Below are 6,000 nucleotides of genomic sequence, written 5' to 3'. Positions count from 1 at the left end.
TGTGCTGACACCCAGAGAGAGGTAAAATACCCTAAAGAAAAAAAACCCATGGATAAAAGACCCATGGAAACTCAGCCAGGAGGGGAAATTTCTCTCTTAGCTGTACAATAATCCTGCTCAGAGAGGAGGATGAGGGGAGGAAGAAGCTGCAGTGAGTCTCTTTTCCCCAGGGCCAGACTTCTCCAGGGATTTAAGGGAATTTGGAAGGCACCCCTGGACATCACATGGCTGCTGCTTTACCCTGCCTGAGGCATGGGCATGACCTGGGAGCTCCAGAAATGGGATTTTGGGGGTTGATGCTGGAACTCCCTGATCTCTGAGGACATTTGGGATGGCTCCAGCATAGGTGACATCTCTGGGACTGCAGGGGACAGCCGGGTCCCTGTTCTGTGGGCAACCAGAGCCACGATGGAGCTGCAGGCACCAAATGGGAACAGCACTGAAAATCTCTTTGTTTTATGGATTTCACCTCAGTTTCTTGGGTATGGTTTGGTTTTTTTGGTTTTTGGGGTTTTTTTTCTTATTTTTGGGTCTATTTTAAGCATATTTGGAGGGACTTTGTTGCTGCACAACTCCTGCCAGCAGGGGATAGCTGGGTGGGATCAGGCTCTGCTCCCAGGAACAGGGACAGGAGCAGAGGAAATGTTGCACCAGGGCAGCTCAGGGTGGGCACAGCAGGAATTGCCCCATGGAAAGGGGGCTCAGGAACTGCCCAGGGAGGGTTGGAGTGCCCATCCCTGCAGGTGGCACTCAGAGCTCTGGGCTGGGGACAAGGTGGGGATGGGCACAGGTTGGACTCAATGGTCTCAGAGGTTTTTTTCCACCCAAAATGATTCTGTGATTTTGGGATATGATGCATAAATCAATGCATGCTGCCAGCAGCAGATAAAGATCCAGACCTGATTCTGAAATTTAAGTTATTCCATAACTAAACAAAAAACTCATTGCAGGGAGATATTTGGACACCTGCCTGTTTTCAGCATCCATAAAGATCATTATAGATTTTGACAGTACTATTCAATCAGAGGGTTTCTTATCAACAAAAAATAATTGAATATTTGAAGTCAGTCAATCAATGAAGTCAGGATATGAAATAGTCAAATTTAAACTGAAAATGTGCACCTGTATTTGGGACAGGTAAGTGCATTGTGCTGGTTTGGATTCCCTGGTAACTCAGGAAGTATCTCAGGATAATTGCACTTTAAAATTGCAGTTTGGGTCTCTGACAGGCTGGGAATATCCATCTTCCAAACTACAGATTCCCTGCACAGTGGAGAACTCTGTGTTCCACCAGAGTTTATTATGAGCTACACAGAAATCCTAATTGCTCTTCTAATTGCCAGCAAGTCTGGCAGAAGAAACAGAGCATTTAAGGGGTGGATCCCAATTGTTCACTGAACACAGAAAAGCGACGAGAAGGGACAAATTTTGTGTCACAGCAAAGCTGATGTGTCCCAGGAGGATGGGCTGGCTGGGCAGGCTCCCATGGGCTGGGAGTGGTGCTGGGTCCCAGTGGGTTTTAGGTCAAATCCTGGGATAGCCACACAAGTTCTGCAATATTGACCATTTCAGAGTCATGTTTCTCTACAGATCTCATTAACTGTCCCCTCATTAACTACAGGGTAATTGGGCACTTCTCATTTCACAAGGAGAACGTGTTGACCTTCAGTCAAACTCAAACAGACACTTCAGGGGAAGATTTAGAAAGCTCCTTTTAGAAAAATGAAAGTGGTGGCATGTCAGGCATGACAAACATCTTTATTTCCTCCCTGTATGTTTCTGAGGCTTGACTTCTGATTCAGCACATGAACACCTGCAGGAAAAGCTGTTTTCCCAATGTTCTTGGCAGATTTGTGCTCGGGATTATTTCAGATTGCAATGTTTTGCTTGCTGATAAAATGTACCCAGGGGTTCCTATTCCCCTTTGATAAAAGAATTAATAGAATAAAAGACAAAACAGTTCCTCTTAAAATATGTTTGCACACATTACCGAGTTGTGAAGCTTTCTGAGGGTTGCTCATCCAAAAATGAAAACAAAAGTAATGTTCACTGATGATTTCTGCTGTAATTTAGGAGATTACCAGCTAAGTATCAGGTTATTAATTGACTTCTTTTCCCAAGATCTCCTTAGGGATACCTGGTCAGTTTTGAAGACAGATGTAGAAAATATCTCCAGATTTGGGAAACACGACCAGCTAGCAGAAATGGTGGTGATTTTAGCAGAGATTTCTGCAAACAGAGCTGTTACTCCTACAGGAGATTCCTGACAGGTCCAGAACAAATATTCTGACAGCAAATCGACTCCTGAACTGCGTGAGGCAAACACTTCAAAAAATGCTGTGTGTTGACTCAGTCAAAGGTTTTCTACATTGTTGATGAACTCAGCTCTTGCAGCCTTCAGAAGAGCGATTTCTGTGATTTCTGTGTTCCTTGGTGTATCCTTTGTGTTCTCCTTGCAGGAATTCATTAATACAGCAGTAATCTGTTAATTCTTACACATCTAAAAAGCCTTTTACAGTGGGCTGGGAGCAGCACCTTCAAATTACACCTCAGGAATTAAAGTGTTTTCCCTTCAGGAATTGCTCCATATCTCCCAAGCTAACAATGCCCCATTTTCCATCGTGTTTCCCATGGGAACATGAGACTTTAGAAGCTGGAAAGGATTGCCCTGAGGGGGAACAGTAACAAGGAGAATGGAAAATCCAGGCTTGTGAAACCATTTGTCTCCCAGTGTCTAAACAGAGAGGTGGATTTCCATTTTGTGTTTCCAATCCAGGCCTCAGTCAGCAAGGCCGAGGCCTCCTGTGTGTCACCACCATGTTGGGCCTCAAAAGAGGTTTCTTCTTCTCCTCCTTCTTCTCCCAGGTGGCTTCTGCCTGGCACAAACAGCACTAAACCAACAAATGTGGGGGGTTTGATGTTGTGAGTCAGAAAAATCAACTCCTCCTGAACAAAAGCTGAAACAGACTCCAGAGATGGTTCAGGCCCAGATCTTGTGTTGCCTCCAAGCAAAACCATTCTTCTAAACAACAACCCTGCTGTGACAACAGCCAGCAGCAATACTCCAGACATTGGGAATGAGGAAGTCTAGACAGCTCCTGCAAGAGCACTCAGGAATTCTTCAGATGTCTCCTGCTGCCACTGAGTTGGTCTCATTTTCTCATTTTCCTCATTGTCAGTGGACAAGAACAGCTGGCTGGTGGTTGATGCCCCTCAAACAGCCTCCTTTAGTCATTCTTTTCTTATATTAACCTAAATCAGAGCTTTAAAATTCTTGTTAAAGAGTTTTTTGGTTTTTTTCAACCTCTACAGTTCAGCTGTGACCTTTCTGAAATGATCTCTTAAATTAAACCTCTCTTTTGCACAATAACAGCTTGTGTTCAATATCCTCCCCCTTCCAGCAATTCCTGAAGAATCACTGCATGGAAAGCCACTCCTACCTGAATTTTGCCTTTCTGAGTGTGTCCCATTTTATCATTTTCCTGGGGCAATCTTCAGTTTTGTTTTTTTTGGGTTCTTTTCTGTTTTGTGGCATTGTAATTTTTACATAAATGGAAATACTGAAGAGAATAAGACCAAGAAGAGATTCCTGTGAATGCACATTGAGTTATCCCCAAGTGCACCAATGAATTACTTCCTGAGGGGTAGAAAACACAACTTTCTCCCAACAAACACCCAAATAATCTGGTTCTACCATAAGATTTTTTTACAAAATCCAGCAAATTACGCAGGAGAAAAAAAAAAATCTGCTTCCAAATTTCACTGCTGCTCCAAAACAAGACGTGAACTCTGTCATTAGCTTTGTTTTGTCATCTTCTCTGTCTGACTTTAAAGCTTAGCACATAAAGCAACCAGAATTGCTGCTGGATCTGGAGGCAGGTGACATTTGTGGACGGCTGTCGTCGCCGCCGGATGACTCTGGTAATGCTCTAATTATGTGTAGTGAGTTGTCTCTAAGTGCTGGATGAAAAGCTCCCTGCATCATTAGGCACCTTGTTGTTTACTAAATGTCTTTTATGATCCTACAGGGGCCCCAGTGAAGGTTTGTGGCGGTGATTGCGTGCGGAATTTCTATTTTTGGGGTTTTTCTAATTCAGCCGTGTGTTTTCACTCCGGGCTGAAATCTGGTTCTCAGCTGAGACTGAGCTTAATTACTGAATTTAATAGCAAAGTTCAGCCTGGCTGGATTAGCTCGAGGGTGGATCTTTTAGTGTTAAAACAGCAACATTTTCTAATATATTCTCTTTTTGATAGAGGGTAAGAATTTAAAAGGAAAGATCATAAAGCCTGAGGTGGATATTGGATCAGGGAGTCATGGAATGGGTTGGGTTGGGTTGGGTTGAGTTGGGTTGGGTTGAGTTGGGTTGAGTTGGGTTGGGTTGGGTTGGGTTGGAAGGGAGCTTAAAAGTTGCCTACTTCATCCCCTGCAATAAGCAGGGACATCTTCATCAAGTTTATATTCCTGTTTTCCTGTGGACAAGGTGCATCATCTCTCTGAACTTCTTGATATTCACCATGAGCCTCAAGTACTATTTCTTTTAAAAATCTCTTTATTAATAATTCTGTTTTGGTTTGTTTGTTTCGGTTTTTTTAACCCAATTTTGAAAAATCTCTAGCTAGATGGAAATGTTTATAAAATAATGTGCTGTGAAGAAAAAATTAGGACTGTCCTATGCTAGCTCTACAGTAAATCTAAAATAAATTCGCAATTTAAATATAGCACCAAAAATTAATGGGTTTCTAACCAACACAAATGTGATCAGCTGGAAAAGGATGTGTGTTGCTGGTGGAGGAATTAGAGTGGCAAACTGACACACTGTCTGGCAAGGACTAATATTAGGAATATTTTCTCAAGTGCTATAAATAAATTGGAAATAGTCTGGAAGGATCCTGTATGTCTGACTCAGCTGGTGCTTCCCAGAAAATTTTTCATCAGTCCATGACTATATTTTTTTTAAGTTACTGTAATTTCTCCTTGTTTTGCAAAGGAATTAATCCGTGGGAAGTGGAGGATTTCCAGTTTTAAATGGACATTGGGGCTGGGAGCACCTGGGACAGTGGGAGGTGTCCCTGCCACGGGTGGGACTATTTGGGCTTTAAGGTCCTTCCAAACTAGTCTGGGATTCCATGGCAGATTTTATTTAGAGTTGCCAGTTATTCACTTAAACTCATATTACCTAGCAGGTTAAATCCCTTATTTAATTATTCAGCTATAATTCCAAACAGAATTTTCAGTTATAGTCCTCAAATTTAAGGACAGCTCCACTCATCCTCCCTTCCTCCAAATTATTCAGTTTAATTTTCTCTGCTGATGTGAGTAGTAACACAGCAGAACATTTTACAACAAATATTCCATTATTTTTTTGTTGTTGCTGTTTCAAAATAATTTTATAAACATGTTTTTCTGAATGTTTTCACTTGCAAGAGAAAGCTGCACCTCATGTGGGCGCCTCACATAATTCACCCAATAATCTCAGCACTCAATTAAATTTTAAATGTTTCTCCATTAAACACTTATTTTACCTCAGTAAATAATTTAACGGGTTTTCATTTAAAAGTGTCTCACCTCACAGAGTTTTCAATCTTCCTTTTTTTAATAAAGTCAGATCATCCTATTTCTTCAATCTGAAATAAATGGACTTTTGCCTTAAGGTTTTTGGGCCCATTCAGTGCTATAACTCTGCACATACATCTGCATTCACCATCTGAGTAATGTGGGAAAGTAAAAGAAAAATAAACTAGGAAGTGAGCTCACAAATGTGGAATCAATAAATAAAAATGAAGTGCACTGGCACTTCAACAAAACCTCCATCAATTTCTATCCTGAGTTCCTATTCCCAGTGTGGAATTACTGATTGGTACAACTGACCAGGACAATTCCTGTCACAGAACTCCTCTGATGTACTCAGATAATTATCCACACCAATCTCCTCCACTGTTGAATCTTTCTATTCTTGGTCTTACCCAAAAATCAACTTTCTGTTGACTTTGAGCAACAGG

Source organism: Zonotrichia leucophrys, chromosome 6 (assembly GCF_028769735.1).
Source record: "Zonotrichia leucophrys gambelii isolate GWCS_2022_RI chromosome 6, RI_Zleu_2.0, whole genome shotgun sequence".
NCBI classification, from domain to species: Eukaryota; Metazoa; Chordata; class Aves; order Passeriformes; family Passerellidae; genus Zonotrichia; species Zonotrichia leucophrys.
Note: the sequence above shows the minus strand (reverse complement) of the source record.